This window comes from Amphiura filiformis, chromosome 13 (assembly GCF_039555335.1).
Source record: "Amphiura filiformis chromosome 13, Afil_fr2py, whole genome shotgun sequence".
Classification (NCBI taxonomy): Eukaryota; Metazoa; Echinodermata; class Ophiuroidea; order Amphilepidida; family Amphiuridae; genus Amphiura; species Amphiura filiformis.
The window spans coordinates 3,876,259-3,887,278 of NC_092640.1; positions in this window are offsets into that span (position 1 = coordinate 3,876,259).

Below are 11,020 nucleotides of genomic sequence, written 5' to 3' on the forward strand. Positions count from 1 at the left end.
CATTTATAGCTTCACTCCCTTTGAATTTTTTTTCCGGAAAACCTTTCAGACACCGGGTATCGAATGAGGTCTCCAATGACTTTTAAGTAAGTCATTGGAAACCTGTGATTGTGTGTATTGGGAGGGTGTAACCGTGCAAGGGGCTGATGTGCTGCGATACGCTCAGGGTACTTTGGGGGTTAAAATATGGCCATTATTTCTAAAAAAATTATTTTTATATTTTTAGTAGGCCTATAGGCTAGAATTGAGTACATTGTAATTTGTATATTGGTAGGTTGGTCAAACATGTCAAAGGAGCAGAATTTTTGCAATAAAATAACGAAAATACATTTTTTGTTCCCTCACATCATTCATTTTTATTAAATTTATTTAATTGTAAGTAGTGTTGATGCTGTAGAACCCTTCGGGTGAACATATGTCCGTTTTCAAAATTCCATAGATACATTTCTGACATTTCAAAGACGTTCAGGAAATTCATTTGAGTGAAAATATAATAAAATATGTTATTTAATGTGACTACATTTAGAAACACCATCATCAACATATTCAATCATACTGTACCGGGGGCAACTTAACACAAATGACCATACAAAATGACCATTCGAATAAAAGACCTTAATATGAGTTCCGAAAGACCCTTGATTTTGATAATTTCATAACTAAAAGATAAAAGACCCCTAAATTGCTCATTCTTCACATTTCTGTTTTTTCAGGCAATTTTCAACCAGAAAGCCAAGAAAGGCACTTGGGGACCGTTCACAAACACTTGTTAGGGGGAGGCTGATGAAAAAAAATTTCATCGCGAAAAAATGTGACCGTACAGCACGAATGAGCCGTAAATGTCCTCAATTGTATTCTGAGTTACAGTGTAAAATGGGCATGAAGGTCATATTCATAGGTATTTCAATTTGGTGCTACGTGTATCCCAACCCATAGAAAAGCATTATAAACTCAATTTCCCAAGAAAATTTGTGGTCATTTTTTTTCCGACCCCCTTAGGAGGGACAAACCTTTTAGGTGCCCTAACAAGTGTTTGTGAACGGTCCCTTGCTTTTGACTGTTCAGCTCCAAAAGACCACCTTTACTTTTCGCAGCTCCAAAATACCCCATATTACCATCCCAGCAAACACAAAAATGTTTTAAAAACATTTTAAATAAGTTATATTTTGGCTTTTGGTTTAGGTAAAAACGTTTTAATAGCATTAAATGTCGGGTTATATAAAGGTCATGATAACGTTTTAAAACCTTTTGTATGAAAACAAACTACAATAATATTTTTAAATGTTTTCAAAAAATGTTACTGTAAACTATTTTTGCAAACATTTTTGCCAAATATTTTGTCAATACTTAAATAACATTATGTTAAAATATTTGAACACAGCAAACACAGAAATGTTCTTAAAATGTTTTTTTCAAAACATTTTACTAACATTTAAATGTCGGGTTATATAAAGGTCATGAAAACGTTTATAAAACGTTATTGCAAATATTTTGGGCAAACATTTTTCGCAAAATATTTTTTCAACCCCAAAATAACTTGCTGTTTAGAATGTTTTGTATCAAGTTTTCTAGAATGTTTTTGGAATGTTATTAAAACGTTTTGATACCCTTTATATAACCCGACATATAAACGTTTTCTGTAAAACATTTTTGTTTGCTGAGCAGTAGATTATCAAAAAATGTTTTCGCCAGCCCATCGGGCTGGTACCTATTTCTGGGATGGTGTTTGTATGCTCAAGAGATTATTTTTTATTGGTATTGGAATGACTTTTGTTTAAAACTTTTTGTGGTTGAATTTTTTTTTAAATATTTTAATTCGATTTGTAAGGAAAAGTAAGTTTGTTTTGCCGTTTCAACGAACGAAAACGAGTGAGTATTACCAAAGTTATGTTTGAACTAATTATGACTTTAAAAGTTCTAGGTATAGGCCTAAATGTAACAATAATAGTTAATATATAGCATCATATGGTCAGCAGAAGAAAATCTGACATCACCTATGATGTCATATCAGTGTCCTTGACCGGGGGTCCTTACTCCTTGACCACTGAACAGCGTGATATCATGTTGATAACAGATCAATAGAATCAAAATCTTCATCATATAACCGGATCATATCACAGATTCTCAACAATCTGTGATCATATGGACCATATTGATGTGAAAGTAGTTATCTATCATATCCTGTGTCGTTTTATGGATAAAAATGACTCAAAATGTTATTGATGAAATGGTTGCTATCATAAACATCAGTTTTGTCTTTTCAACGGGAAAAATCCGATGCAAAATAAAGTTTTTAGGGCCTAGCTATAATATGGGCATAATTTATGCATGTAGGCCTATAGTATTGAACAATGTACCCCATTTGACATGCACTTATAGATAAATAAATTGTCTTACTTTATTAATTTAATAACTTCTTTATTATAAATAAAATGACACATAACTATTTGATTCATAAAATTACATTCAACAAAATGATTGAAGAGAAAACACACAAGGCACTAGGCAGACTGTTATAGAATGGAGTATGTAAGATGCCATGTCCATAGCTTCGCAGGAGTTTCCGACTAGCAATCAACATGATCAGCACATTCAGAAAAACACAGTTTAAGAGTGAAGATTGTAGTGAGTAACCAGTCCTTTATAAATGTGCTGGCCACTATCTATTATAATATAGTAGGCTTAAACTATACATTGCGAATTAATTAAGTTATTTTAAAATAAAATGTACATGTAAGTTAACTCAAACCGGCAGTGTATATATCGAAAGCAGTGAAATCGGACATTCCTAAGCGAAGATATTGAGTTCGTAAGTTCTGGTATTACAAAATTGGAAATTGAGATATCGTGGGTAAAAAGCTGAAAAGACAAAAAAAACCAACAACAACAACAACAACAAAACAAACAGACCAGAACAATTTGGAGTACATGTAATGAATTAAAAGAGTTGACATGAGATTAGGAATTAATGTTTTCTGCTGTTTCAGTGTGCATGTTCTCATCGTTGATGGTTTGGTGGACTGTCATGTAGATGTAAGCGTGATCCTAAAAATGCCTTTCACATTGACCAAAACTAATTACAAGACCTCTTCTACATTGAGGCTGGCTTTCCCTTTTAAAGGGAATTTTTATTTAAGGTTATGACACCGTTTTATACTCTTATATACCCTTTATATAACCCGACATTTAAACGTTTTCCGACAACCTTTTGTACCCTTTTGCGAACGATGTCGAAAACGTTTTGTGTTTGCTGGGATATAACAGCACGCCGTCAGCTCCCAAAGACCCACCTCAAATTTCTGGGGGAGCATACGTACCAAAAATCTATTATCTCCCCCCATGGTAGCTGGAAGGAAATGCCGAACATTACTTGAAACATTTTACCTTTCGTTTTGAAGATATGCATTTTCCCCCCAAAAGGCATAAATTTTTAGGGTTTTTTTGGGGAAAAATTAGGGTCATCTGGTATGAAAGTTTAAAAAAAGGGGGTCATCGGGTGCACTGCAGAACCTAAGAACAGGTGCGGCTTCAAGCTGCTTCAAAAAAGGGGACCCATTGACAGGTTGGGTGCCCACAAGGTCCAGCTCAAAGCTTAACGAGGTGTGACTGTTTGTTCCTGTATGATCATATCATCGAGGCGTCCTGCCTTCCCCTTTTAACTGTTTAAAGTGACGCCGGCTTCAACAATACTTTCACATTATGCAGGCACGGAACAACTTTAGTTTGCCTGGGCTTCTGGAATGGGATGGGTGATGGGTCCGGGGAATAAAACAGTTCAGATCGGTGTGACTCTAGCAAATTTGAATGAAGTGGCAAACAGAGAGACTGTTAAAAATGAGGAGAGGTCTTTAAGTGAAAGTGTAAACAAAACAATCAAGCTATTCCATCCGAAATCCACACTTCTCCTGTGGAAGATTTAACTAAAACATTTCCACAGAGGGAGTATAGGTTTTAAATAGAATAAATAATTGGGAACTTCCAAAATAAAAACATATTAGTAGGTATGTCACAGTGGCTGCACAATAATTCTGCTACATTGTGCATGCAAGCATAACAGTGAATTGAACAGGGCGCGCTTCAAATTTGGCCAATTTTAGAAAACATCCATGTCGATAAATGAATTTCTTCATATGCTTCATTTATCCAAATTGTTTGAATTTTTAATATATGGTGTGTGAAGCCTTCCCGCGGCTACCATCTGTTCCCCAAAATTAAAAATTGTTTTGTTTAAGAACTACTGCCTGTTGTTATGGAGGTTTGAAGATCGCTCATAAATCAGTAAATATAGGCCTATTGAAGTAAAGGGACCTACCACCATTTAGCTGAAATACTAATCTTTCTTAGCATGTAAATTATTTCCGTCGACAACGAATGAAGCACTTCCCTAAAACTTGTTGAAGCAAAACATTAATCAATGATATTTTTAGGGAGTAATTTTCCAAACCACAATAGCTCTAAGCCATTGTGTGTGTCCAAGGCCATACTACTTTTGTACACGCGGTACAGTAAAATAGCTGTTCCATTTACCGATTGTCCTCCCATGTTAATCATGATGACAAAATGTTAATTTAAGGTCTCATTGCAACTGAATTTTTTTTTTTTTACTTTTCGGGCTTGGCTTTGAGTAATGGTAACACATACCATGTTTACAGTAAAAATGAAAATTATATTCCAGACACCGTCAAAATGTCAAACTTTTCATTTTTTTGTATTGTTTTTAAATAATTAACCGCAGTTCATTTATTCAACCTCATAAAGGATCATTCTTAAAAAATTTATGATGAATGAACAGACGTTCATTAAATATTGAAAAAAAACCAAAATTACTCATGCCTAATTTGCATAATAATATCATAAATACATAATTAACTGTAATTACCTAATTTGTATAATTAATTACTTTTTGTGTATTTTTTGTTATCAATTGAAAGAACTTTGTATACATATGTGTGCAAAAAAACCGCACCTTTATATCATGTACGGTTTTCTATTGGCATCAATTTCGCATATTAATTAGCTGAACTTAGTCATTTTTTGAGAGTTAATTTGTCTGCAGATTGGCCGAAATTGCTAAAATAGTATATTTGGTTAATTTATTATAATTATTCAATGATAGATTTTTAAATTTTGTTTTCTATAACGAAGTCAGGAAAGATAGGCATTTAACATGTGATATTTAAATTAACGCTGCTTTTTCAAGCAAGCGTTCAAATAAACCTTCAAAATCTCGAAATGTGCCGATTTCGTCATTACAGCCATTTGTGGCAGGATTTCATAATTTCCATCTACGAGCATCTTTAAATTGACACTACATCACAATGCATTGACCGATTTCAATTCTGTTTTTTGATTTTTGATGCTTTAAGGGTAGAGACTATAGGAATTTTTACCAAAGGAACATATTCTTGTTTATACCATGATATTGTTGTATCTCAATACTATCACAACTTCAGCTGTGTAACTTACCTAAAAAGTGGTTCTTTTAATTAAAAATGCAATAAATGAAGTCACTCTGCGCTTTTAGTACTGACCAGACTATAGTAATATTTTTAAATCACTCTGCGATTTTAGTACTGACCAGACTATAGTAATAATATTATGCAATACTAGCAGCTATTAATCATGCTTCAGTGGGCAAGTACTTCTAACTTTAAATGGTATTGAAATTTGTCTTGTCCGGGGGGACTTCCATATAGCTCAGTGGCGTTATTTTCTAGGGTATATGGTGAATATGACTGATGCGTAGTAGGCCTACATGTATGTAGGGCTGTAAAAAGCCTGTTCAGTGATTTCATCCGGAGAATGTAGAAATCCATGAATCACTGGCAAAATTTAGATTTTAGCACCTTGTCCAGTATCTTTGTTAGTTTCGATGTGCAAACCTTAAGCCCTGTATTAAAAACAAAGTAAGTTATTTTACATGAATCTGTAATTTCTCTACTTAGTAGAGAAATCAGCTATTATTATTATTATTTAATATCGGTATTTTATTTTACACATATCGTGGCCAAACGGCCAAAGTACATGTAAAATTACAATTTGAACATACATATAAATATTAAACACTTTAAGAAAACTTTTAAAAGACATCAAAAATTGCATCTATAGGGAAAAAAGTATTAGATCAGAAAAGCACTCGGTCATATTATTGCACGCAAAATATTAATTTAACCAAAATACTATTGCACTATGAAAAACATCAAAATATACTAAAATCCAAAAATATCATGCATAGGCGTAGATCCCGGGGGATGGGGGGATTTATCCCCCCCCCCCCAATATTTTGCCAGGGGATGGTCCATACAGTCATCCCCCCATGTCGATGCCTGATAATGGGTTTCTGATCAAATTAACCTCATATTTGCCCATTTTAGCCCCAAAAGTGCAAATTTTCACGCGCTTCGCGCGCATTTATTCTACTTTTACACCATATTTCATCAGTTTAGCTTCAAAATACCAAAATTTTTCGAGCACTTAGCGCGCAATTGTACCATAATTGCCATATATTCTCGCTCGATTTACTATACTTCAATTTTTTCCAACTCCATTCCCCCCCCCCATGTCAAAAAGAAATCCACGCCACTGATTAAATATGTCAAACATAATATAACATTGGATCTATCGTCATCATGATTTAGACGCTTTTATTGTTTCATTGACAACTTTTATTATATTTATCACTGATAATGTTGCCAAAAAGTCTTTTGAAATTAGTAGGCGTCATTAGTAGATCTCATATAATTGAAGTGCTCCCCGATAGCAAAATAATGACAGGCGTATGCTTAGTTTTGACATGTAAGAATACAAAATGATTTCCTGAGTTCTATTATGGGGAGTTATAAGCTCCATTGCAAAGTGAAAGCAGAGCGAGGTGTACGTGTGTGGATGTGAGGGGCATGTATTGTGTTTATGGCCCGGGGTTTATATTATTAGGGGCAAGCATCGAAATAAGCAGATCTGGACCAGGAACCACACATTTGGAAAAAGCGGTTCCTGGTCCTGTGATTATCTAGTGAACCAGGGGGCATTTTTAAAGAGCTATGACTATGAGTCATTTAATTTTTAATTGTACATGTTAAATACAAAAAACCAATTTAATTATCAGGTTCTATTTAAAAAAAAAAAGAGGAGCCTGGTTTAGGTGTGGACCAGGAGCCAAAATGTTATGACCATTGGCTCCTGGGTGCCTGCTTATTTCGAGGCTTGGGAGGGGTGGGTTAGGCAATTAACAGCTGCCTGATATCATTCAACATTTCTGATACTGTTACGGCTTGAAATTTAAAGGCAGCGGGACTTTCGGATGCTCTATCAGGAACAACTTTTACCACCTGATGAACAATCTCAAATGCTCTAATTTGCACCAACATGACAGTATAGATTAGGCCCATGAAAGTCAATTCCGAGTTTATCGTTACTTTTTTTCAGGTTGGTGAGGTGACTTTTTCTTTTTTCATTTTTCATTATTTCATCAGATTTCATTATTGACCTAAAATGCGTGTTGATTTGAAGCCAAACTCATACATGTGATTTATAAACATGTTTTTTTTTTATATGGGTAAGGACTAGAAAAATTAGAAAAGAGCCTGGTTTCATGCTTCCAAGTTATGAATATATGTTTTACAAACAAAAATATATGTTTCCAATTGCTAAAACTGGTGAAAACACTGATACTTTGAAAATAATGAATTATTTTGGCATTTTTGAAAATTTGATGCGGGTATTTTGGTTTCCAAAAAGTGACACGGGCGGGGACGATAAACTCGGAATCGACTTTCACGCGCCTTATAGGAAATATATTCTATCAGTTAATGGTTTTATAGTTTATTATTTCGGTTTACCAAAAATAAAGAAATAATATCAGCAATAACTGTAAATAATGGTTTATGCCCATCTGAAGCCAAAATAATAGGATGAATTAAAAAATAAAACGCACTATACTAATATACTATATCTTGGAGCTGTGCATAGCGATAAACTAAACCAACAAATATAATAGAAAACAACAAGAAATAATACAGTTATATAGAAAACAGTCCCAGTACATAACTCACCGATAAATTACTCTCTTATTCATTTCACATTCATTTATCTAATGTGAATTACAATGTGACGCTTATTATACGCAAGACTGAGTCCAGCTGTTACACATTTGATAACTCAATTCAAAACTTCTGAACACAGTACATTAGGATCAAGGGCGTTGGTTCGAATCAATTGTTTGAAATCAATCAATGTGACAAAGAATTGGGATTCCAATGCGCTCAATGCATACATGTAGTGACTTGTATTCTGTCAGAACTGTCAACGCAAGCTATATAGTGCTGTGGTATTTTAAAGTGACTTGGAGGTGTTGTTCTGTAATAGGAATATTTTCGCCATTTTATGGAGGAGAAAAGTGCAAAAGACATTGCAAATAACGACGATCAAGGATTCTAATATATACATAGCCGAACCGGAATAGGTATGTAAACTACATACGACGTTTGAAGTAAATTCTTAATGTTCTTCATAGCAAGAACATATAAAACATTGTCAAAAATGCAACTTCTTACAAAAACGCTATATTCTCCGATAGTCCATATTTGCATGACTTCGGCGAACACTTTTGGTTCTCGTTTAAATTCTACCAATAGCACAGTCGATCTAATGTTATCTGCGGTTAGAAGACAGTTTAGAGAACTCTTTTTGCTGGTTGTTTGGTTTAAAATCCCGAAATTTTTTTAAATATCGGGATTCAAGCAGGCATATAGTATGGTATGAAAAAGACGTTGCAAATTGTCAATGAAAGAGCTTATAAATTAAAATCACGGACATTTAGCTCAATAATAGGCATCTACATTCCAAGCGGAAACGCTTTTCAGAAACATACACCACTTTTTCAGCAATCGCTGGAACCTAAATATGCAATTCCAGGCGATTTGTAAAAAATAGCGTCAGCATATTTTACTATGAATTTGGGACACCGAAACAAATGCTTGCATTGGTGCCAGACCTATTATAATGATACGATAATTAATCCCCCAATAATGGCTTTCATTTTAACCGTTATTTATTAAACTGAGATTTTTACTTTTTGAGAAATTAATGAATTTATCGAAAAACTTTTCGGAGAACGCTACTTTAATGAACCCATCCCTTAATAAAGCTCAATAATGTAGGAACATTAAATAACGTGTTTCTGCTGCGATTATTTTTGAGGTGATATACCTAATATTAGGTAAAACCACATACAGGGGAGGTTTGGTTTCAAAATAATTAATTATATAGCCAATTCCATTTGAAAAACATACTCCCTCTGTGGAAGACTTCCACAGGGGTATGGCTGGCAGATTTCAAAGCCCACTTTCAAATTAGCAAATCTGTCAAAAATTATAAATAAAATGTCATAAACATTAAGGGTTCTGGTATGAACGTTTAAACAGTATTTTTTGTGGGACATGAGAGCACGTCAGATATATCAAGTTGAATTCTGAAGGAATGTCCTTCTGATATCAAATAATTTAGATTTTTTTGAAATTCGCTATATAATACACATTTTATGACAAATTATTTAAATTTGATATTTTTTAAACTTTTGATATTTAACGGTCCTCAAAGTAAACTTTCTAAAGTTAATGATATTTACTGAAAGTGTATGTAGCTGGGATGAAAAGCCGACGATCAATAGAAATCGTATTGAAGATATGGTTTTTCCCCCCAAAACACTAAAAAAAATTAGCTCTTTTGGGGAAAAAAATCCAGGTCAAAATTTTCAATTAATCGCCGGCTTTTCATCCCAGCTACATACACTTTAAGTACATTATCATTAGATTAAATGTGCCATTTACCATTCAGTAATATTCAATATGGTTGTTCCCTTCTACTTTTCTTGAAGTTATTTCCTTTCCTTTTTCTCTTCATACTGATCTGCATCCAATAAAGGGACCTATTGATATTTATGGAGGGGGATGAAATAATTCTTAAGAACTTAAACCCACTCGAATTAATAATCTGCAAGAATTTATAATATGTAACCAGAGGTTTCCAGTGGTATAATAATAACAACTTTTTTTTTGAGAAAAGTGGGGAGGGGGGATGATGCTGTGGATCAAGAAATGCCCCTTTAAAACTATACATCATTTTTAATGAGTGCTCTATGAGAAACACTTTGAAAATGTTGACAATATTTTCTTACGTATTTTATGCATGAGTTGGGACACAAAAATCCCTCTCCCAAGTGCCAAAGGCAAACATTTTGTTTAAAATAATTATAATATTACACATGCATAGTACAACAATTTGAGCCCAAAACGTTTAGTAAAGAGTGTTGTATTTCAAATGGACAATTTATTCAAATTCATATTACAAAGATAACACTTTGCATCATGTATAATATACAATATTGTGTTTAATACTCGATAATATGTTTTTACATTTTATACAATATAATATTATTATAGGAATATAATATTAAAATGACAGGAAGAATAACACTATTTTGGATGGAATAACTCTTTTCCTTCGCTTGCTAGTGTACATTTGGAAGGAATATAGTCTTTCAACACAACAAATTTTAGATTTCACCTCAATAAGGCCAAGAAAAAAAATTGTTTGCTTGCCCTCAACTGAATTTTAACAATTGGGTCGGTTGGTTTCTTTTCTTCTTTTTTTTTTACAATTACTAGCAAACTCTATTGTTTGTATTAATTAAGGCTCAAAATATGAAAAATCAGACAATTTTGGTGTCAAAATGAATCAACTAACATTACAAAACAACTAAAATGTTGAATACAAGTTCTAAAATACATTTTTTATACATCTTCAGAATGCAAAAATTTGAAAAGAAAAAATACTTTTTCTGATTTCCAAAATTAGGGTCAGTCAGTTGAGGGCAAGCAAACATCTTTCTTTTTTTTTGGCCTAATTTGATGTGAAGAAAGCTTCAGTAGGAGAACATTATGTAAAGAATCAGATGCAGTTTTTTTTGGTGTCTTAATAATATTGAGGTACACAATCTCAATTTTCTTAGTTTAAAGACTGC